Below are 24574 nucleotides of genomic sequence, written 5' to 3'. Positions count from 1 at the left end.
TGCAGGGCAGGGGAGTGGAGGGATATACAAAACAGGTAAACTGAAAGAGGTCCTGTCCTCAAATTTTTACGGTCTTTTTTTTTTTTTTTAATATTTACTTTTGAGAGAGAGTGCGAGTGAGCGGGGGAGGGGCAGAGAGAGAGGGAGACAGAGGATCCAAAGCAGGCTCCAGGCTCTGAGCTGTCAGCACGGAGCCCGATGCGGGGCTCAAAATCACGAACCACGGGATCATGACCTGAGCCGAAGTCAGACGCTTAACCGACTGAGCCACCCAGGCGCCCCCAAAGTTTTACAGTCTTACAAGAAGAAGCTATTTGCTCATTTGACTAATTTTGGTCTCTTGTTTCTCAGTTATTTCAGGCCTGGACAGAAGGAAGCATGCAGTTTATGGGGAGACTGTGTCTCTAGTCACTATAAAGGTAGTTCCCTAACTATGGATTCAAAAATATAAATTAGAAACTGCTCTTGGGTACGAATTCCTCCCATGTGAGCTTGTTGAGTGCGATCCACTTATCTCCAGGGCCGATGGCCAGTTAAATCCTGCCCAAGTAGCAGAAAGCCTGTTTGTTTTACGACAAACAGGAAAAGGGGGCCCTCGCTGAAATTCGGGCCTCGGCTAGAACCTGAAGCCAGTGCTGTGCTGATTGTTTGGGGAATACTTAAGCTGGGACAGTTTGTGACGCCTCTCTTCCCCCTTTCCACCAGAACAGCATTTGACGAGGTGCGCAGGCCCAGGATCTGACCCCCAGTCGGGTGCTGAGGGTGGGCCGGGGATTTGAAGAGCTGGAATGTCACCGTGTGATAACCCAGGAATGCGTCTCTGACAAAATCATCCTGATGTCTTCATTTCTGTCGCCCTTTGCAGCTGTTTCAAAACACTCGCAGTATCAGTGATTTCATGGAATCCTCACCTCCTTCTCACGAGGTAGGCGGAGCAGGGTTTATTATCACCGTGGTACAGCTGGAGACACTGAGGGTCCGAGGGGCCCATGTGACTCAGCCCAGGTCACGGGACTAAGAAGCAGCTGAGCTGGAACTCAGGCTGGGTCTCCTGACGGTGAGTTGGATGCCCAGGTGACCGGGAGCCTCCACAGCCACTCGGTGCTCAGGTGAGGGTGTGGCCTTCCTGCCTGTGACTCCCAGGACCGCCTGGCTTTGGGTCCTGGCTCTGCCCATACCAGCTGTCTGGCCTCGGACAGGTTGGTTAAGGGTCTCTGTGCCTCTTTCCTCATCTGTAAAATGAGCGAAATAATAGTACGCGAATCCCCAGAAGGTGTTTTGAGGAGTAAATGAGATACCATAGAGAAGGCAAAACATATCTGTCCTGGTGCAAGACATTTATACATGTTACATCCCCTCCCCGCCTCAGAAAGCCTTTTCCTTAAGGCACAACCCAAAAGACTTGTTTAAGAATTCTGCAGGGGCACCTGGGTGGCTTAGTTATGCATCTGACTCTTGGTTACGGCTCAGGTCATGATCTCACAGTTCGTGAGTTTGAGCCCCGTGTCGGGCTCTGAGCTGACATTGCGGAGCCTGCTTGGGATTCTCTACCCCTCTCCTCCTCGCTCTCTATCCCTTTCTCTCTCAAAATAAATAAATAAACATTAAAAAAAAAAAAAAAAAAAGAATCCTGCAGAAGCTTTCCTGCTTTCCTACCTTTCCTCACCCACCCTGCCCTCTCTCTGTGATAATGCTACCCTGTGTTACTGCTTTTTACTTTTCATAGTGCTTTCCTAGCCACACCTCTTGAGATTTTCCTGACAACCCCGTAAGGTCATAGAACCCAAAAGTCTTCTTCACTCTCTTCTTACAAATAAGGGAAAACCAAGGCAAGAGAGGCGACTGCCCTAAGGCAATGCCTCTGATGGCCGCAGAGCTGGGACTCCGGCCCCCTTGGAGTTTCAACTCTTGGTTACTGGAAATCGTTAATTGTCTGGGTTTCCTTTTTTGCCTTTGGAAGTGGCAGCTAAGGGACCTCACTGAATCTCTGCGAGCTCAGGATTACCTTTCAGACTGAAAACAACCCAGAGCAGAGCAATTGGCTTGCAGCTAACAGACGCCCTCCAGCCCACGCAACCTCCCTGCACATCCTTGGGCCTGGGGGGGTTGGAGAGGCAAACCCGGGTAAGGGATGAATTCCAGCAGACTCCCTACAAGTGGGTGACAGTTGAAAAGGTCAAAAGGGTGCTGCTCCCTCCTGATACTCCATCATTAGCTCTGCTGCTTGATATCTGAGAACACCTCGGACAAATCAAGGTTCACCTCAATTTCCTCACCTAAAACGGGATGACTGGATTAGATAATGTCTCCGCTGCCTTCCTGATAACCCAAAAGGGACTTGCTTAAGGACAACAGTAAAACATTACAGGCAACTAAAAAAAAAAAAAAAAAAAAAAAACACCTCTTTTGGGGCGCCTGGATGGCTCAGTTGGTTAAACGACTGACTTCTGCTCAGGTCATGATCTCCCGGTTTATGAGTTCAAGCCCTGCGTCAGGCTCTGTGCTGACAGCTCAGATCCTGGAGCCTGCTTCAGATTCTTTGTTTCCCTCTTTTTCTGCCTATCCCCTGCTCGTGTGCTCTCTCTATCAAAAATAAGTAGTAAAATAAAATAAAATAAAATAAACCTTTTTTTTTAAAGATAATTTATTTATTTTTAAAAGAAAGAGAGCATGGGGGAGGTCAGAGAGAGGGAGAGAGAATCCCAAGCAGGCTCTGCAATGCCAGCACAAAGCCCAATGTGGGGCTTGAACCCACCAACCACGAGATCATGACCTGAGCCGAAATCCTACACTCAACTGATTGAGCCACCCAGACACCCCCCCAAAAAACTTTTTTATTATGAAAAATTTCAAACCAAATTTAATGTCAACACAACTCCCACTTATGCTTTACCTATCATTTACATTCTTTCTTGTTTCTTCTGTACCTCCAGCCCCTCCCACTTGGTTATTTTGTATAGTTGCATGGCTAGTTTGTATAGCTCTTGTTGTGAAATTTACAAACATTGAAACACAGAAATATTTAAAAAAATTAAAAAAAATTTTTTTTTATTTTTGAGAGAGAAAGAGAGACAGGGTGTGAGCGGGGGAGGAGCAGAGACAGAGGGAAACCCAGAACTAGAAGCAGGCTCCAGGCTCCGCGCTGTCAACACAGAGCCTGATGAGGTGCTCAAACCTACCAACTGTGAGATCATGACCTGAGCCCGAAGTTGGACACTTAACTTAGCCACCCCCTCGTTTTGTTTTTGTTTTAAGCTTATTTATTTTTGAGAGAGAGAGAAAGAGAGTGCAAGTAGGGGAAGGGCAGAGAGAGAGGAAGAGAGAGAATCCCAACCAGGCTCCACACTATCAGTGCGGAGCCGGATTTGGGGCTCGATCTCACCAATTGTGAGATCATGACCTGAGCTGAAATAAAGAATCAGACGTTTAAACTACTGAGCCCCAAACGCAGAAATCTTAACCGTGTAATACTGACAAATAGATTTGCCCATGTAAACTATATCTCTTTCACAATATAGAATATTTACACCTTTCTAGAAAGTTCTCTCCTGTCCATCACAGTCAAATGGATAACTGAACTTATTAAACAATTAAATTAAACATCAGTGTGAGCTTAGCACACTGAGTGGTTAGCACACGCTCTCTTCACGCTGGCTAGGTCAGAGTCAGGTCTGCTGTCTTAAGCTATGTTTCTCCTTCCAGTTTCTGTCCACTCCTGCCATCCTGTGGGTCCCTAGAGGTGATCGTCTTTGGCATGTTCTCTGTGCACACTTATTCTATTACCCTGGCTGCAAATTCTTAGAAGCTTTCTTTGGGGACACCTGGCTGGCTCGGCCGGTAGAGCTTGCGACTCTTGATCTCGGGATCATGAGTTCGAGACCCGTGTTGGGTGCAGAGATTACTAAAGATATAAACTTAAAAAAAAAAAAAGCAGTTCTCTTTTGTTTTTTCCTAAACACTTATTCTCCATGTTTTTTCTTTTGTTTTCCTCTTTTTCTTTTCTTTTCTTTTTTTAGTATGTGTTTATTTTGGGGAGAACACAAGAGGGGGAGGGGCAGAGAGCGGATCTGAAGCAGGCTCCGCACTGACAGGCTGACAGCAGAGATCCCGATGTGGGGCTCGAATATATGAACCGCGAGATCATGAACTGAACCAAGGTCAGACCCTTAACTGAGCCATCTAAGTGCCCCCTTCTGTTTTTCTTTCCTACGACTGTTTCTCATAATGCTGTTTCTCTCCTTTAGAGCGCTCTCACTCTTCTGAGTTCAGCCCATCTTCTCTGAGTTCACTGCCCTTTGTTTTGGACTGTTTACATCCTGGACATTAGGCACTGAGCTGTAACCCTAGGGCCCCCCTTCCCCACACTAAGGCCAGTCACTTAGTCCGCATGAGGAAGAGAGGGAACGAATGCAAAGGACAAGCTCTAGAAACACCTGCAGTCCACTAAGGAACCCCAACCTGTCAGCTTTGCCATTTCTGGACCACATCTTTCTCTCTGCATTGAGCAAGAAGCTGTTTATCTGCCCCTCTGGAAGCCCCAGCATTTCAAGGGAAGGAGGCTGATTTACTGGCAAAATGTGACCCAGAGGACCATTCTCCCCCACCCCCACCCCCACCCTCCACCATTTAAAAAAAAAAAAAAACAGAGCAAGCTGGGCTATCAGGGATACTTCCTGTTTTCCTCTCTTGAAAGCATCCTGGATAGATGAAACAGGGATCCAAGGGACTGTCTGCCTCTGGGGCTTCGGGACTGGCAGAATGGCTTTTAACCCTCTGCTGTCTCCAGCGCCTGAGTGCCGTAGGTAGTTTATGTGTTCTATTTCCTGGGTAGATTTAACTTCTTGAGGGCAGGGGCCTTGCATTCATGCTTTCGTCAAACATTACTGTACTCTACTAAATGCCAGCCTTTGTTTGAGGATCTGGGGATACAGGGATGAATATATGACACAGTCCCTGGCCTCATTCATCAAACAGCAATGACTACAAGTGCTGACAAGATTAAGCACTTTCTCTGTGTCCTGCATTCGCTACATGCTTTTCATGCATTCAGTCCTCACAACGAGCTTATGGGGCATTATTATGCCCATTTTACAGATAAGGAAAGCAAGACTTATGAAAGTTAAATATGCTGTCACAGGCACATGAGTAGCAGATGCCAAGGCTGGGGTTAGAGTCCAGCGGTCCGACAGCTCAGTCCACCTCCTTCGCTGCTATGCTAGCCTGCCCTCTGCAGAAACTACCTCCGTGTCTTAAACGTGGTAATGACTCACTGCAAGTAATTTTTACAAACGCGGTTTATTGCTTGGGCTTGGTCAGGGTATCTTCCGATGACCAGGTTTGTTTGCAATCCACTTACTGCACTGTATCAGACTAGATTGGACGTGAGGTGGTTTGCAGCCCCTGAAGACTGGAAAGCAAGGCTGAGAAACTAAGAGGTCATGTTTGGCCCCCGTTTGGAAGATGAAGACTGTTTCAGGCTCTTTCATTCCCCTGCCATTTCTGGAACAGTTCTGATTCCCCCTACCTTTTTCTTTTCTTTATTATTATTAAAAAAAATTTTTTTTGTGGGGTGGGGGGAAGAATATTTTTGAAAAAAAAACTTGATGGGAAGTTGATACATTATAACAGCAACGAAGTGAACTGTATATACCGAGGAATTATTCTACGCCTTTGCTTATATCATCACTTACATCCTCGCAACAATAGTTGGTTTTGTTTTTCCATTTCTGGGGAGGACCCGAGGCGCGGACTGGTTTAGTTAGCATACCCCAGATCACACAGCTAGACAGAACCAGGTTTTTGATCCTAGGTTTGCCCAACTCCAAAACCTACATTTTAATCATGCTGTCTCCCTGATGCTGGAACTTGGCAGAGGGAGGAAGGAACTCCCTTCCTGCTGACCTTCCTGACACAGTTAAGTGGCGGGTGAGGATACCCAGTAACCTTGAGATCTGTTGGTTAGGGATACTGGCACAAAAGGATCTTAAGGTGCTTCTGAGCTGCAATTTTATCTCTTTAAGACCCAGGGCTCCCATGCCAAGGCTGTTCTGTGATCCTCAGAGATTTCAGGGGTGGGGAAACTGGATGGAACGCGCTGACATACAACAAGCAAAAAAAGACCTCAGCATTTTTGCCTCGCCTCGGTGGCTCCTGCCTTTTTTTTTTTTTTTCTTTCTCTCCCTCTCTCATTTATTTATTACTATGCTATTCCCTGGCCCTGCTGCTGTGTCAATACTGATAAAAGCAAATCTCCCCACAAACAGGTGCAGCCAGAGCTGCCCCTTGGACAGCTGCCAGGGAATGTGATCGCTCAGCTGAGGTGACCTGCCCCTGCCCAACCCCCTTCTCGGGTTCCAGCCCAGGGCATGTGTCCTTGGGCGGTTAATGTCCGCGTGTTCAGAGCCTGGTATCTCAGCTGGCATCACGGACTCAAGATGGCAGATGTAGTTGCGGTGGGGTGGGCGTGTGCAGGACAGAGGGGGGCCTCCGGGAGTTACTTATTTTCCCTTTCGGTTTCTTCGGAAATTACATGGACAATACTATGTCACCAAGTCCCTCCTGCAAGCATTTGAAAATATTTCCTAAGAATATCACCCCCTGATTTTTCTAGGTAAGAAATATTTTTTCCAGGCCCACCCGTTTCCAACTTCACATATACACTTGCAATTTAATGACCCAAAAGACATTTTCTGAGCACCTCCTAGGGCTCAGTGGAGGGTTCACCCACAGAAACATTTTGTGAGGCAACCCTGTTACCCAGGATGCATTTTGATGCTGCCAAGCCCTGTGACTTTGACTCCGGTGTGTAAAAGATTATATTCCATCCCCCCTCCCCCGCCCCCGTGTCTGTGTTTTGTCCCCAAGCATCATTTCCCCACTTCCCTAGGGCACCAGCCTTTCCGGAAATGCCCCAGCTCAGCAAGCGGCCTCCACCTCCCCGGGAAGTGAGAGGGGGCCGTGTGGCGGTGACAGCACAGGGCGGGCCTGGGACCGGGCCGGGCCGGGCCGGGCCGGGCCGAGGGCAGGGGCCGGAGCCGGAGCCGGAGCCGGAGCGGGAGCCTCCCGCCCCGCTGAGCGGCCGCAGAGCAGCGCGCGGCTCCGGGAGGGGAGGACGTTGCTATGCAAATGCGCCGCGGCCTGCGGGCCCCCTTTACCCAGGGGCCCTCCGGTTGCCAAAACAGACCATTCCCCAGAACAGTCGCCTAGAAACGGGCGCTGTCATAGCAGCCTCTCAGCAGCGGCGAGCCAGCCGCCCTGCCAGGAGGAGCTGGGTCAGGGTGTTCAGACCTCCTCAGCACCCCCTCCCCACCCCGTCTCCACCTCAGGGAGGGGAGTGGTGGCTTGGGCCCCTCCTTGGAGCAAGGGAGGGCACTAATTGGATTGGAACACTCCAGAAACACATCAGCTGCTCCTCCCTGGGGGAAAGGAGTGTGAAGGGGAGGCTTCAGACTGTCTTTGTGATGGGTCTCAGCCTCACCCTCCCTGCAGCCTCGCCCTGATTTGGTCCTCACCAGCCTCTGCCCACCCGGAACCTCCCTCGGCACCACAGCCAGCTCGGGGTGGAGGGGAGGGGGCAGACAACAACCAGATAACCCCGCAAAGAAATTCAGCCATAAAGAGGGGTACGCGATGCGACAGCAAGTGAAGATACAGGGTCTGACCTGCTTTGAGGGGGTTAGGGAAGAATGCAGGTTTGCTGTGACTCCCAAGCCGGTGCCCTGGCCACTACCTCCCCCAGCCCTTCCCCTTCTCAGCAGGCTCCTCTCACTCAGCCTGTGGGGCCTGGCCATCCCCCCAGGCCCTGGGAGCAGGGACGTTTTCCTAGCTTATTTGGCAGCAAGAGAGCTTGTCATTTAAGTGCATGTATCTTGCCTCTTAACAATTACACTATAAACTTCTAAAAGGCAGGACCCATATAATTCTGTGATGGCACACCTTGACCATGAAGAACACGACTGACTGATCTGAACAGATCCGCTTGAAAGTGGTGCCAGTGATGTTTATCACCCTGGGAGGCCTCTAATGTTGCCTTTGCAGCAACTGTTTTAGAGTGGCCCTCAGAGACTACTTAAAACCTCATGAAACTCTGGGATTGGGGACGGGAGAAGATTCAGTGTCAGCCTGAGTGACATTAAGCCAACAGGTGGGCTACAGAGAAAGTGACTCCTCAGGATACAGCATTCCCTGGGGTCTAGATGCTGCACGCCATGGCCAGAGCACGAGCCTGACGGCTGGGGGCAGCTTTGTACTAACGTGCTGGGCGAGAGACCTTCCTTCATAATCCACGGATGGCCTTGGGAGTTCTTTGGATTCTATAAACATGAAGTCTTCGTTCAATCTTGTTTAGTGAGGCAGCATGTAAACGTGTAATCTCTCCCTTCTCTTTCTCCTTTCCTTCCTCCTGCGTTGAGTGCCTGCTCTGTGCCAGGCACTGGAGATTCAGAGAATAATTAAATTGATATCATTCTATATTTGTAAGGAGAAAAATAATGCACAGTGCAGGCGACATTTGCCCTGCATTAAGGTCACCAGTATGTATCTTTTGATTAACTTTCTTGTGTTTGTGGGTTTTCCCTAGATCATAAATCTCACTTCTCTCGAGGCCAGAAATTTACTTTCCCAGACTTCTTTGCAACTAAGGTGTAGGCATGTGACCTAGGTTCCACCAATCAGATGCATGCACATGAGGGTTTTGATTTGGAAGAGGGCAACAGGAAGCAGGTGTCCTGGGGAAGGGGGTTAGAGGAGGCTTCTGGGCCTTCAGAGCAACAGAAGGGATGGTCTGAGATCCAATTCCCACCATTGTTGAAGGGGGTGAGTTCAGGCAAGTTGCAGAATTTATGCTGATAGCTGCCTTGGTGGTTTGGCTAGAAAAGTACCCTGAGGTGGTTTGGGCATCATCCCTGCATTCTGAGCCTCTGTGCCTGTCTTCCCTTTTGGATTCTGTGAGCTACTGAATGTTTTTTAATAAGTTCCTTTTCTGTTAGGGGCACCTGGGTGGCTCAGTCCGCTAAGCGTCCGACTCTCGATCTCAGCTCAGGTCATAATCTCACAGTCCTTGAGATCAAGCCCCACTGTCAGACTCTGTGTTGACAGGGCAAAGCCTGCTTGGGATTCTCTCTCTGCGTCTGACTCTGCCTCTCCCTCAACCCCCACACCACTTATGCTTTCTTTCTTAAAATAAACTGAAAAAGGGGCTCCTGGGTGGCTCAGTTGGTTAAGCAGCCAACTTCAGCTCAGGTCCTGATCTCGTGGTCTGTGAGTTGGACCCCCGCGTCAGGCTCTGTGCTGACAGCTCAGAGCCTGGAGCCTGCTTCTGATTCTGTGTCTCCCTCTCTCTCTGCCCTTCCCCTGCTTGCTCTCTGTCTCTCTGTCTCTCTCTCAAAAATTATAAGCATTAAAAAAAAAAAAAAAACCATAAAAGCAGCACCTGGGTGGCTCATTCGGTTAAATGTCCGACTTCAACCCAGGCCATGATCTCAAGGTTTGTGAGTTCGAGCCCCACATCAGGATCCGTGCTGACAGCTCAGAGCCTGGAGCCTGTTTCAGATTCTGTGTTTCCCTCTCTCTCTGCCCCTCCCCCGCTCTTTCTCTCTCTCTCTCTCTCAAAAATAAACATTAGAAAAAATAATTAAAAAAATAAAAATGAATAAACTGAAAAACCAAATCATCATAAAAAAAGAGATAAGTTCCTTTTCAGTTAGAGTGGATTCTGTTGTTTGCAACTAAGAACTCTGACACAGATGGATGGATGAATGAATAGGTGGATGGATGGATAGGTTGAAGGGTGGGTGGAAGAGAGGATAAAGGGTGGGTGGGCAGGCACCAAAATATGGAGTGATTTGGGGCGGTGGGACTTTAGGTTATTTTTTCTCTTTTCTCTGCATTTTCTTTTCCTTCTCCCTCCTCCTCCTCTTGCTCCTCCTTATTTCTTCTATGAAAGCATGTTACTTGCATAGTAATAAAAAAAAGTTATCAGAAACCAGCATCTAGAAGAGTTCACAACACAGGGAAGATTAAAAAAAAAATGGAGGTTCTAAGCCAGTAAGAGTTCTGGAAGGGCTCTGGCTCTGGACTTCGATCCCACTGTCTCACCACGCGTGCCCTGACCCCCAGCAAGCCTTGAATTTCTCTCCCTCCTCCACACCCAAGGCTGTGCCCACCAATCAGAGGCATGCACTGGCTCATCCTGCTTTGTGACATTTTCCTGTTGTTACCCAACAGTCCTAGTTTACCTTGAGCAAGGATGACACACACACTTGTGACTCACCCCATATTGTTCTGCCCTCTCCCAGCTCTGGCCTTCCAGTGGCACTGACTATCCCTTGGCTGGCAAGTACAACAACCTTGTTCTACAGCTATGTTTCACATGGCATGTCCCATCACCCGCCATAGATTGTCAGTTCCATGGAGGCCGGGATTGCAACTTACGTGATGTTTGCAAACTCCCAAAGCTTGGTGGGAAGTAGGGTTTTAAGATACGCCTACAGAAGATGAGGATTGTATGGTTTCTTTTCACTTTGGTGACTGCCACAGTAAACTTATTTTATTAAGCAAACTCTCTGCCCAGCATGGGGCTTAAACTCACGACCCCGAGATCAAGAGTCCCATCCATGCTCTGCAGACTGAGCCAGCCTCGTTCCATAATGAAATTTTAAAGGTTTTGCAGTCAGGGCCCTTTTACTGTCTCCTTCCCTCTCACCCACCTTTCTTTCTTTCTTTCTTTCTTTCTTTCTTTCTTTCTTTCTTTCTTTCTTTCTTTCTTTCTCTCCTTCCTTCCTTCCTTCCCTCCCTCTCTCCTTCACTTTCTTCCTTCCTTCCCTCCCTCCCTTTCTTCCTTCCCTCCTTCCCTTCCTTCCCTTCCTTCCTTCCTTCCTTCCTTCCTTCCTTCCTTCCTTCCTTCCTTCCTTCATAAATGTCTCTGATGTGCCAGGTGTTTACTGTTTAATATCAAGAAACATATAAATAGGCAAATAAGTGGGGGGAAAAAAGTGGCAGAAGAGCTTGGATGGCCAAGTGTGCAGGGGAGAGGAGTGATTAGTTGGGAATAGAAACCGCTTTTTTTATTTAAGTTTCTTTTTTAATGTTTATTTATTTTGAGAGAGAGACAGAGAGCATGAGCAGGGGAGGGGCAGAGGGAGAGGGAGAGAGAATCCCAAGCAGGCTCCACACTGTCATTGCTAAGCCTGACACAGGGCTCAATCCCACGAACCGTGAGATCATGACCTGAGCCCAAATCAAGAGTCAGACACTCAACAAACTGAGCCACCCAGGGGCTCCAGAAAAGGCTTCTTCATAGGAATAATAGCAAGCGTTTATTCTAGGACGCCCTGTTCTCAGTATTTAACATATGCTCATGCGCCTCATCCTCGAAATAGCAACAGGGCAAGTACTATTGTTACTTCCGTCTTACAGGTGAGGAAATGGAAGCCCTGAGAAGTTTAATGTCGTACGGGATTGCTGCAGAGCTGGGACTTGCACCCGGGCCTCTGGGTGCTAACGTCAATGAGCTTCACTGTGGCGTTGTACTGCATGGAGAAGATCCTGGAAAGGTAAGGGATCATCAAGCATGGAGGCCGTCTACATAGTCAAGGGCACGGAGGGCCGCCTGTCTGTTCAGCTCGGATGTGGGTGCACAGGGGAGCGGGATGGTGCAGGGAGGGGGCACACTCAGTAGCAAGTGAGAACCCACTACGACAGCCTTGGATGTTCTCTTTATTTCTCGAAAGGTAATTTCATTGCAAGTTCAAACCTCTTGCACGATCTCTCTTCTAGGCCATCCTCTCCATTTCTAGTCTGTTTCTTTAAAAAAAAAAATTTTTTTTAATGTTTATTTATTCTTGAGAGAGAGGCAGAGAGACAGAGCGTGAGCAGGGGAGGGGCAGAGAGAGAGAGAGGGAGACACAGAATCGGAAGCAGGCTCCAGGCTCCAACCTGTCAGCATAGAGCCCGACGCGGGGCTCGAACCCACCAATTTTTTTTTTTTAATGTTTGGTTTGCTTCTTTACCCCAACTGCTGTAGTGGCTCTTGGGCATCCAGAATCAACCTTTTCCTCCAAAAGAAATACACAAACACCCACGTGCCCTGTTGGCCTCTCCACTAGCCTGTGGCCCTTATCACACCCCTTTGCTCCCAGCGCTCCCCCCAGCACCACTTTCCACCAATCCCATTGAATTTTGGTGCTTCCCCCGCCCCACCCCCACCTCGCTCTGATAGAGAAAATGGACTTGGGAGACGTGTCCTCCTCTGAACTGCTCTGGCAGTGGGGTCTCAGCCAGTGGCTGCCTGCTCGTGGGCTGCAGGGTTATTGCAAGAAGTCTCTGTGTCTATTTGTACTCCAAATACTGTCTGCCGACTGTATAAGTAACGTCTGGGTAACTGACTGTGCTGCTGCTCTTTGGCGGTGCTGCTTCCCTGGTCATTTTTCCACTGTGAATTTCCCTGGTTGACTAAAACCCTAAATAACAGCTCCATTCATTTGCAGGCTCGCAACAATTTCCAAAGCGGGGAAGGAGTCCTCCTGTTAGAGCAGGTTGGAAACCACTGAGCCGGGCTGTGGAGGCAGCATGTTATACCCCCTCAGCAGAGACGGAGTCATGAGACCTGAGGTCAGGTTCCAGCCCCTCCCCTGGCTGGTTGGATGATCTTGGGGGCCATCCCATGTGACTTGGAGAGCTTTGGTTTCCCCACCCTGGAGCAGAGATCACGAAAATTATTTGGCTGGATTGTCAAGAAGATTAAATGAGATAGATAAAGGGCTTTGGAAGCCGTGAGGCTTTGCGGCAGTGGAAGGATTGTTGTGGTCATCTTCTTACTTCTTAAGGGCAGGGACAGTTCCCTCAGTGACGCCCCTCACCCCCATCACCTCTTGCACTCACACGGGACTATGAGATGACCTCGTAAAAACACCACCAAGGGACTAGCACAGCAGCTCAGCACACAGCAGGTGCTTAATAAATGGTAGCTGCTACGGATGCATGGGCATCTGGCTGAAATCTTCTCTCTGCCACTGCTGAGTTAGGGAGCGTGGCCGTGGGCAAGGTTAGCACTGACATGCTCTAGTGTCCTTGTCTACCACATGGCTGAGAAGAGCAGCTAGTTCATGAAGTGGCTGTGACACAGGAGGAGTTGTGTGTGTAACAGAGCCAGGCACAAATCAACCACTCTGTAGGCAGCAGCTGTTGTTATTATTATTTTTCTGAATTTTTTAAACATTTATTAATTCTTGAGAGAGACGGAGCGTGAGTGGGGGGAGGGGGAGGGGCAGAGAGAGAGGGAGACACAGAATCCGAAGCAGGCTCCAGGCTCTGAGCTGTCAGCACATGGGGCTTGAACCCATGAACCGTGAGATCATGGCCTGAGCTGAAGTCAGACGCTTAACCGACTGAGCCACCCAGGCACCCCTGTTGTTATTTTACTATTACGCACTGAGCGATTCTTTTTTTTTTTTTTTTAAACGTTTATTTATTATTGAGAGACAGAGAGACACAGAGCATGAGCAAGGGAGGGGTAGAGAGAGGGGGAGACACAGAATCGGAAGCAGGCTCCAGGCTCTGAGCTGTCCGCACAGAGCCCAATGCAGGGCTTGAACTCACGAGCTGTGAGATCACGACTTGAGCCGAAGCCGGTCGCCTAACCAACTGAGCCACCCAGGCACCCCAGAGCGATTCTTTAAGACGTGATGTGCAAAGGTCGCCAGACTGGAAAGGAGGCAGTGTAGCTCCTGGTCTTTGTTCAGAGTCATCAAGGCCTTCAAAGACAGCTAGATGCTCAGGCCAGCCTCTAAGGGTCAGCACAGATGATAGAGCCGTGAATATGCTCGTGTGTCATTTCTAGGTGTGGCCTAGATCCCCACAGCGGACATTGTTAGGTAAAGGGGTGCACCTTTAACATGTGGGTTAATACCACGATTGTCCAACATGCACATATTCCTGTTTGCATTCTTTCCTATCCGAGCAAAAGGGTCTGTCTCCCCACACCCCCACCCACCCACCCACATTTCCAAGTTTTAATTTTATTCATTTTTTTTGACTAGGTAATATTTGCAGTCGGCACATAATTTTAAAAGGTGCAAAGGGGCGGGTTGCCTGGCTGGATCAGTCAGTGGAGCGTGCATGCGACTCTTGATCTTGGGGTTGTGAGTTCAAGCCCCACGTTGTGGGTAGAGATTACTTTAAAAAAAAAAAAAGGTACCAAGAGGCATGCAGTGAGAAGTCTCCTCACCCCATCCCAGCCAGCCGAGTTTCCTCCTCAGAAATACAAACTTTGATCTCAGCCTACCTGGCAAGTAGAAAATGCTATCTGACTAAATGAATCTCACCATTCATTTACTTAATTTTAAAATGTTTATTTATTTTTGAGAGAGGGAGAGAGTGAATAGGGGAGGGGTAGGGAGAGGGAGACTAAGGATCTGAAGGGGACTCTGCCCTCAGAGCCCAAGGAAGGGCCTAAACTCAGGAATCATGACAGTATGATTTGAGCGAAGTTGGTTGCTTAACTGACTGAGCCACCGAGGGCCCTTTAAATCTCACTATTTATTTATTTGTTTGTTTGTTTGTCTTTAATGTTTATTTTTGAGAGAGAGCGAGAAAGAGGCAGAGACAGAATCAGAAGCAGGCTCCAGGCTCTAAGCTGTCAGGACAGAGCCCAATGCAGGGCTCGAACCCACGAACCATGAGACTATGACCTGAGCCAAAGTCGGACGCCCAACTGACTGAGCCACCTAGGCGTCCCTGAATCTCACCATTTAAAGAATATTTCGGGGCGCCCGGGTGGTTCAGTCGGTTAAAGCATCCGACTGTCATGCTTTCACAGTTGGTGGGTTCCAGTCCCACATCAGGCTCTGTGCTGACCATGCAGAGTCTGCTTCGGATCCTCTGTCCCCCTCTGTCTCTGCCCCTCCCCCGCTCATTCTTTTTCCTTCCCTCAAAAATAAATAAAACGTTAAAAAATAAGAAAGAATATTTTGCGTTTAAAAATCTTTCTAATTTATTTTATAACTGGAAGTTTGTACCTTTTAATCCCCTTCCCCTCTAACCTCTCCTCTGGCAACCACCGGTTTATTCTCTCTATTATTTTTATGTGAAAACAAACCAGAATATACTTTAGAGTAGAATGTTGCATCTGAATGAACTCTGAGATAAAACCAGAAACTTCAAAGAAGTTTTATGTTCAAGGGTGGGGTGGGGTGGAGACGCGCTTTGGTTCCGCCTCCTACCTTCTCGTGGGGGGAAAAGGTTGACACAGCTCTGAATTAGTGTGTAAAGCACAACCTTGACGATGCCTCTGCCCCTCTCGGTGATCCTGGGGTTTTTCCTCTTCCCCTGCCAGCTGCATACAATCCTTCCCTTACGCCCCTTCCCTGCCATGACTTGGCCACCACCTTGTTGCTTGACCTTCAGTGGGTCACCTCCACTCTGGGCTTTGGTTTCCCTCACTTGTAAGAAGAGGGATTGGACCAGGCGCATTCCAGGTGAAACATTCCAGGACTAATCAACTAATTCACATTAAGGTGTAGATGACTGATAACAGCTGAATGTATTACCTGTCTGGTGGGTGGGAGTATTTTAAAAGATGCAGTTTCTCATCCTAAAAGAATGAACGTGCATGGTGCAATTTCAGGCAGGGTCACGGGTGGGTGGGGATGATATGGGGAGAGGGGGTGCCTCCCCTGACATTTCTCCAGTGATCACCGGGGTGAGGGGGGCACCGCTCCAGTCAGGGGTGGGGTCTGCCCCGCGGGAATGCGCCTGTTGGTTTCCCTCCAGAACTTACACCATCCTCCTCCCTCTCTGGCAATGGCAAGAGCAGGGTTTTGTCATACCGAAAACTGCCTCATCAGGGAAACCCACGTGTGTGGCCTAGGAAGCTACCCTGTCCCCTGGGGCAAGGGGTGCGGTGGGGGCGTTCAGCAGCCTGGCTTCCAGGTTCACGGGTCAGTTCTCATCCTGGGCAAGCGAAGAGGCCTCGGTTGGAGGGCGATCCGCTTTCTGCCAGAGCAGGTGGTCCCGCCACACCTGAATCCAAGACATCTGCGTTTCACCCAGGGAGAAAGCCTGTGCTGAATGCTGTCTGGTTTCATTTTCTGTAGGAGGTTTGATTTGGCTTCTGAATTTTCAGGGAGGGCATGAGAGAGGGTGTGGCCTGCAGCCACCATTAGTCCATCAGAAATAGGAATGTGACTCTTGATCTTGGGGTTTGTGAGTTCGAGCCCCACGTTGGAGGTAGAGTTTATGAAGGAAGGAAGGAAGGAAGGAAGGAAGGAAGGAAGGAAGGCAGGCAGGCAGGCAGGCATTTATTTTTCTGGTTGGTGCATCTCCTGCAGCTCCCTCTGAGGCACCTGCTATCTGGGCCTCCCTTCAATGGAGGCAGTATGGGAGTGCGTCTGTGCTCCAGGCAAGAGAGTGGTGGGTAGGAATGGAGACCCGGGGTGATGGTCAGTGGTCCCTACTCTGGCAGCAATGCTAACTAAGGGGCTCAGACCAGCCCGAGGATCGACGTGCCTCTCTCTTCATGAGAATCGCCACCATCCTATCCCTTCCTCTTCTCTAAAGCAGGACAGCTTCTCGAGACCTCTCAGTGCTTTGGCCATGAGCCTCAGCATGGAACACACAGAGCTCTAGACACTCCCTGCTCAGAGTGTAGTCTGAGACCAGCAACATTAGCTCCACCCGGGAGCTGGTTAGAAATGCAGACTCTCGGAGGCACCTGGGTGGCTCAGTCAGTTGGGTGTCCAACTTCAGCTCGGGTCATCAACTGACGGTCTGTGAGTTCAAGCCCCGCATCGGGCTCCGTGCTGACAGCTCAGAGCCTGGATGGAGCCTGCTTCAGATTCCGTGTCCCCCTCTCTCTCTGCCCCTCCCCCACTTATGCTCTGTCTCTCAAAAATAAAATAAAACATCTAAAAAAAAGAAAAAGAAAAAAAAAAAAAAGAAATGCAGACCTCAGTGCCCATCGTAGGCTACTGAATCAGAGTCTGAATTTTTACAAGATACCAAGCTGATTACATTAACAGACATTAATGTTTAAGAAAAATCGGTCTTGATGATGCATTCCTTGGGGAGAGAGGCAGAAAGAAATATAAGCTCCCCACGGCGGCCTCCTCGGAGAGGAAGACTTGCCCACAAGCCTCAATGGAAGGAAGTGAACGCAGAGGAAAAGGCTGAGGAAGGCACTCCAGGAAAACATGCTGAAATAGGCAGGTGCCTTTAACGTTTTTAGTTTAATTTTAGTTTTATTTTTAATAGGCAATTCACTTACACCGTTAAGATTCTAAAGATGCAGAAAGGTATGTCAGACAGTTTCTTTCCCACACCTGTCTCCCAGCCACTTCCTGTCTCAAAAGCAACCTATGTTACTAGGCGAGAGGTATAAGATATTATGCAAATGAACCCTGTGTGTGTGTTCTTAACTCACCAAACCCCCTTTAAAAAATTCAGCTGCTAGTTTGCCATACACGGTGTCTAGACCTTGCTTTTTCCACTCAATAGCTCTTGGAGAGCATTCCCGTATCATATGGAAAGAATGCTCCAGATTGCATTTCAGCTGAATGTTATTCCAAAACGGGGTTCGAGCTCACGAACCTCGAGATCATGACCCGAGCCGAAGTCAGATGCTTAACCGACTGAGCCACCCAGGCGGCCCCCTACTTAGGTATTCTCTCGGAACCTCCGACAGGAGTTCGGAGACCCAGGGTCACCCCCTCTGGGCAGTTCCACCTCCTTCTCCCTCCTATCCCCCTTGCCCATAGCTTTGGCAGAACCCTAATCACATGATAATATTTAGGCAAAGACATGAGAACATCTGCTCTTGTGTCCTCTCGCCACGTCCCGTCACAGTGCATAGTAGGTACTCAGCCGATGTGAACTGTATTGAATTGACCATCCCTGAGAGAGGAATTCTCCAAATACTGCTGCCTGATCCTTCTAAGGGCAGAGACCCCACTTCCTCAAACGCTCATTCTGCCTTTGAGAGCCTGTATCAAAAGGTTCTCAGCTGAAGCAAGGTCTGTTTGCCGGTGACTTTTCCCTCGGGTTCTAGTGCATCTTCTAAAACAACATAGAAATTTAGTCCCTTTTACAGATACTTAAGATACTCATCTGTCTCTAAACCAAATACTCCCAGCTCCCTGTGGGTCCTGGGTCCAGATCCTTCCCCTCCAACTTTTTCTTCCATATATTTTTTGGTTTGTAATATCGCCCCCCGCCCCTCTTTTTTTAAGTAAGCTCCACACCCACCTTGGCGCTCGAACTCACCACCCCAGGATCAAGTCTCATGCTCCACCGACTGAGCCAGCCAGGCGTCCCTGTAATATTTCCCTTTTAAAAAGTGATGTCTGGGGGCGCCTGGGTGGCTTGGTCGGTTAAGCATCCGACTTCGGCTCAGGTCATGATCTCACGGTCCGTGAGTTCGAGCCCTGCGTCGGGCTCTGTGCTGACAGCTCGGAGCCTGGAGCCTGTTTCAGATTCTGTGTCTCCCTCTCTCTGCCCCTCCCCTGTTCATGCTCTGTCTCTCTCTGTCTCAAAAATAAATAAACGTTAAAAAAAAAATTAAGAAAAAAAAAAGTGATGTCTGACCCCTACACACTTATTAGAATGGCTCAAATTAAAAGACAGGCCCTACCAGTACTGGCAAGGATGGGGAGCACCTGAAACTCTCCAGCTGGGTTTGCACTGGGAACATAAAATGAGACAGGTACTTTGGAAAAGAACTGGCAGGTTTTTAAAAAAGTGAAACATACAGGCTAGCCATTCAACTCCCAAGCTATTTACCCAGAATAAATTAAAGCGTTTGTCCAGGGGCTCCTGGCTGGCTCTGTCCATTAAGCGTCCGACTTCGGCTCAGGTCATGATCTCGAAGTTCACGAGTTCAATCCCTGCATCGGGCTCTGTGCTGACAGCTCAGAGCCTGGAGCCTGCTTTGGAGTCTGTGTCTTCCTCTCTCTCTCTGCCCCTGCCCCACTCGAGCTCTGTCTGTCTGTCTCTCTCTCAAAAAATGAATAAACATAAAAAAAAAAAAAATTAAAACAGAAAACCAAAAAACAAAGTGCACAAGGAAGCTCTGTGGGATGATGCTTGTACAGGTTTATACATATGTCAAAACTTATCAAATTGTATACTTTATTATTTTTATTTTTTAATTTTTAAAAGTTATTTATTTTGAGAGAGAGAGATGGGAGAGGGGCAGAGAGAGAGACAGGGAGAGAGGATCCCAAGCAGGCCCTGTGCTGTCAGCGCAGAGCCCGACATGGGGCTTGAACCCACGAACCATGGGATCATGACCCGAGCCGACATCAAGAGTTGGTCGCTTAACCGACTGCGCCACCCAGGCGCCCCTATATATATTTATCATTTTAAAAGTAGGCTCCACACCCAATGTGGGGCTGGAACTCATGACCCTGAGATCAAGAGTCACACGCTCTACCGACCGAGCCAGCCAGGCGCCCCTCAAATTGTATACTTTATCTTTTTTTTTTTAATTTTTTTTTCAACGTTTATTTATTTTTGGGACAGAGAGAGACAGAGCATGAACGGGGGAGGGGCAGAGAGAGAGGGAGACACAGAATCGGAAACAGGCTCCGGGCTCTGAGCCATCAGCCCAGAGCCCGACGCGGGGCTCGAACTCCCGGACCGCGAGATCGTGACCTGGCTGAAGTCGGACGCTTAACCGACTGCGCCACCCAGGCGCCCCCAAATTGTATACTTTAAACACACACGGTTTAGGGGCGCCCCCAAATTGTATACTTTAAACACACACGGTTTAGGGGCGCCCCCAAATTGTATACTTTAAACACACGGTTTAGGGGCCCCCCCAAATTGTATACTTTAAACACACACGGTTTAGGGGCGCCCCCAAATTGTATACTTTAAACACACACGGTTTAGGGGCGCCTGGGTGGCGCAGTCGGTTAAGCGTCCGACTTCAGCCAGGTCACGATCTCGCACTCCGTGAGTTCGAGCCCCGCGTCGGGCTCTGGGCTGATGGCTCGGAGCCTGGAGCCTGTTTCCGATTCTGTGTCTCCCTCTCTCTCTGCCCCTCCCCCGTTCATGCTCTGTCTCTCTCTGTCCCAAAAATAAATAAAAAACAAAAACGTTGAAAAAAAAAATTTTAAACACACACGGTTTATTGTATGTCAACGATACCTCAAGAAAGCTGTTTAAAAAGCCTGCTATTTGGAACTGGTCCCACCTTCTCGATGTCACTGACTGGTGGGGTGCACAGAAGGGTAGCTGGCTCCCTCAATGTGGTCACTGTGCTTTGTGGTAGAGCCCGAGGTCATGTGAGCTTTTTCAGGAGTTATATTGCCGCTGTCTAAGTTCAGCAGCAATGCCAAGATTTTGACGTCATGAACATTAGAACCAGGTCTCCTCTAGCTTTACCATGCGTCGTATCAAGGTCACTTACCCCTTTCGTGTTCATTTTGTTGGCGTAACCGAGTAGGAGACGGCAGAGCGTGGTGGAAAGGGTATGAACTCCGGGGTCAGGTTCTTTTGAATGGAAGCTCCGAGTGGGTAAGTGACTTAGCCCCTCTGAGTCTCACGTTCCTCATCTGCAAACGGGGTCACGATTTCTGATCTCACGGAGGGGCAACAATTAAATGATACAGAAAGGCACTTAGCACCGTGTGTGGTCTGTTGAGGTGTCCAATGAAGAGAAGCTAATTTTGTAGCTGTGTCACTCCTGCCTGTCACAATAGTTTAAATCTTGGTTATGTGTATGCCAGACTTCTCAGAACATAACACGCTCTCTGTATTTGATTAGCAGACCCGCACATCTTTATTGGAGCGTCTAATACAAACACCGAGATGAGCCGGTCAAAACCAACCCCATGGCGCACCACCGCTAAGTTTCCTCCAGCTTGATCTGCATTCCTTGGATTGAAAGTAATGAGTTTGGCCCTGCATTTAAAAAATTTATTTATTTATTTATGTTTTAATGTTTGTTTATTTTTGAGAGAGGCAGAGACAGAGCGTGAGTGAGGGAGGGGCAGAGAGAGAGAGGGAGACACAGAATCTGAAGCAGGCTCCGGGCTCCGAGCTGTCAGCACAGAGCCTGACTCGGGGCTCGAACTCACGAACCGTGAGATCGTGACCTGAGCCGAAGTCGGACGCTTAACCGACTGAGCCACCCAGGCGCCCCTGGTGACGTTTCTTTAAATACAAAAAGGTGGGGGGGCCTGGCTGGTGCAGTCAGTAAAACATGTACTTCTTGATCTCCAGGTAGTGAGTGCAAACCCCACCTTGGGCTTGGAGCTAAGGATAAAAAAGAGAGAGAGAGGAAAGGAAGAAAAGAAGAGGGGCGCCTGGGTGGCTCAGTCAGTTAAGTGTCCGACTCTTGGTTTCGGCTCAGGTCATGATCTCACTGTTCATGAGAGAGACTGAGCTCCAAGTCAGGCTCTGTGCTGACAACGTGGAGCCTGCTTAGGATTCTCTCTCTCCCTCTCTCTCTCTGCCCCTTCCCTGCTCTCAAATAAATAAATAAACTTTAAAAAATAAAAATAAAAAATAAAATACAACTGAATGCAACATCAGAAATATATTATATATATGTATATATGTGTGTATATATATATGTGTGTGTGTGTGTGTGTGTGTGTGTGTGTGTGTATATATATATATATATATATATATATATATATATATTTCAGTTCCTAAGTTGTACTTAGCCATAACCGGGGTGCTGTTTCAATAGCCACAGGTAGCTAGTGGCTATCGAGTTGGAGAACGCAGATATAGAATGTTTCCATCAGCACAGGCTCTTGATTTGGACAGCGTGCTCTAGAAAGATTAGGGAAAAGCCCAAGTGGGTCAGTTTGTTTGTTTATATCCTGACTTGTTCCTGAAAGGATCAGAGGCTGCCGAGGACAGCCCGAGGCCATCAGAACGGTGCCCTCTGGCCGGAGATGGGAAGGTTGACATGTGGGCTGAGTCATGAGTGGAGTAGCAGAGAGAAGCCAGGCCGCAGTGGAGCACTGACCTCCCCCCAGTGGAGCACAGAAAGGAAGTGGGCGGGAAAGCGGAGGTGGGCATGTCATGGGAGTGAGGGTCAAAGGACAAGGCCATGAGCTGTCCGATGTTGAGCAACGAGCAAGCTTCGGGAAAGAAGCTTGCTCCTCTCAACAATATATGCTTATCTGACCTGTTTAATCAAGGAGTCCCCGGTGCCCTTCAGTTCTCAGATACAAATTCCAAATTCCAGCTAATCAGATGCAATTAAGGGATATTGTTGGTCGGGCGCAAGTTCTGACTTGCAGCACTGTGGGTAGGATGCCAGGCCTGGGTCCGCGCTCACCACCCGCTGGCTGTTTCAGCAGCCGTTGCTGGAGGCAGCAGGGCCGGGAAACATCCTCCCGGTGGCTGATGAGAGCGGAGAGGCTCTCACGCAAGGGAGCCAGGCCCCGAGTGGTTTCCTGCGGCACTTTTAAAGCGCAGATACACTCTGGGGATGGGTTCTTTGGGAGGGCAAATCAGAGTTTTTTACCTGTTCACTAAATTTGACTTTTGCATTAAACTTGTTTCTTGGGATTAAAGATGAGCCAGACATATGTGACGATGACTTTAAGTTTTGTTGGGAAGTTCAAAAGCATCACAGGGTGGCATGGGGTGCCATGGGGAGCCGTTTATTGCTTAATTTGAGATAACAGCTTCCCATAATCTTTATTTTTACTTTTGTTTTGAGGTGTAACCGACTTAGAGCAAAGTGCAGTACACTTTAATGTACAGCTTGGTGAATTTTTACGTACGTAGGTACCTGTGTAATCTCCACCCGGATCAGGATACAGGACATTTCCAGCACCCTGCAAGGTTCCCTCGTGCTCGCTCCTGGTCTATTCTCCTCCCTAGAGGTAATTGATATTCTGATTTCTACCACTGTCCGTTTGCTCTGCCTGTTCGTGAACTTCACAGAAACAGGATCGTATCCTATCTGTGTCTGTGTCTGGCTCCTTTTACTTGTAAGCCGACGACACTTTTTTAGGGAAAATTTTGTAAATACAGATCTATAATCCTTTACCTAAAACCATTGGGGCCAGATGGTTCAGGATTCAGAATTTTTCATGGTTTAGAAAGGTGTCGTGAGGGGCACCTGGGTGGCCCAATCGATTAAGCATCCGACTCTTGGTTTCAGCTCAGGTTGTGATCTCACGGCTTCATGGGTTCGAGCCCCACATCAGGCCCTGTGCTGGTAGTGCGGAGCCTGTTTGGGAATCTCTCTGTCTGCACCACTCACCACCCCCCCCGCCCCCACCCCGGCCCTGCGCCGTCTCTGTCTCTCTCAAAATAAATAAATACACTTAAAAAAAAAAACGAAAGAAAGAAAAGTGCCATGATGGATTCCCTTAACACTGTATGTTACAAAATACCCCCAGCAGGGTGTGTGTGGGGCAGTACCTGGTAAACATATAAACAGTTCTGAGCAAAGTCCGCCAACATTCACACACTATAGTGGTGGAAAGAGAAGCCGTAAATGGCCTCACATCAGTGGAGGCTCGCTTTGCTGCCAAATGAGTTCACGTCAGGTCAGGCTTTGTAGTAAACCAACTTATGATAAAAATGGCTTTATCATACAGATTTCAGCAGTTTGGGGATTTTGAAACTGCGAGTAAGGGAGAGCGGACCTGTCAGTTCCCAGCAAGCCATCGGCCCTGTGGGAGGCAGACTTACTGGGTAGCGGGAGGATCCGGTGCTGATAGAAGGTTGCAGAAGGCAGCCGCCCCCACTGGACTGTGTTCACGCTGGGTCTGCCGGGACCATTTCTCTCGGTCAGGACGATCAGGCAGTCCACGCATTAACTGCTGACACAGAAGGCACACCTTTGCCAGGGGCCTGTGTCTTTGGGCATTCTTCTGGGATCCCGATCTTGGCTTAGATTTTCTTTTTCTTTCTTTTTTTTTTTTTGAGAAAGGGAGAGAGAGAGGGAGGGAGAGAATGAGTGGGGGAGGGGCAGAGAGAGAGAGAATTCTGAGCAGGCTCAGCGCTGTGTCAGGCTCCCCGCTGACGTAGCGCAGAGCCCAGCGTGGGGCTCAAACCCACGAACTATGAGATCATGACCCGAGCCGAAAGCAAGAGTTGACGCTCGACCGACTGGGCCACCCAGGCGCCCCAAACATGGTCTTTCATGTGGCCAACAGCCCTACTGCTTGGAATGTTTCTGTATAACAAAGGAGGAGTATGAGGACGGTCATCGCAGAATTATTTGGAATAGCGATAAATTGAAGGGATATTGAGATAAACTGTTGTGTTCTCCGCAGCCCTATGAAGAATGTTGCAGAACAGCATTTCCTGTATGATGTTCCACGGACCCAAGCCTCAAGAAGATTCCTCAAGGGATTTCATAGTGAAATACGTTTAGGAAATGCCAGGCTCCTCTTGATGATTCACAATGTACATTAGTAAATTAAAGACTCTGAGAAATTCTCCAGGAAAGAAGCCCATTTCAGTTGGCATAAGTCAGTACCTCCCAAACAGGTGGGGAAGGACTCTGCTCTCAATAGCAAAATGGCTCTGGGGTTCTGTGGGACCAGTTTGGGAAACACTGTGATAGCCGACTCACGAATAAAGAGCTGAGTGAAAAGCA

General features: G+C 48.7%; 1 long non-coding RNA gene across 2 annotated transcripts; it reads left to right on the top strand.

The window, feature by feature from the left end:
• The first annotated feature begins 676 nt into the window (after window positions 1–676).
• LOC112862433 (uncharacterized) lies at window positions 677–24574 on the top strand. 2 transcript variants are annotated; one of them, XR_003223798.2, is made up of 6 exons: window positions 677–1109; window positions 11416–11552; window positions 12486–12609; window positions 20765–20883; window positions 22679–22844; window positions 24249–24574. It is a non-coding gene; the product is annotated as an uncharacterized LOC112862433 (long non-coding RNA). The 2 variants fall into 2 exon arrangements; XR_015251207.1 differs by lacking the exon at window positions 677–1109 and adding an exon at window positions 6201–6443.

This window comes from Puma concolor, chromosome B2 (assembly GCF_028749965.1).
Source record: "Puma concolor isolate L17-30 chromosome B2, mPumCon1.1.hap2, whole genome shotgun sequence".
In the NCBI taxonomy this organism is placed as follows: domain Eukaryota; kingdom Metazoa; phylum Chordata; class Mammalia; order Carnivora; family Felidae; genus Puma; species Puma concolor.
This window is presented reverse-complemented; position numbering and strand designations above follow the sequence as displayed.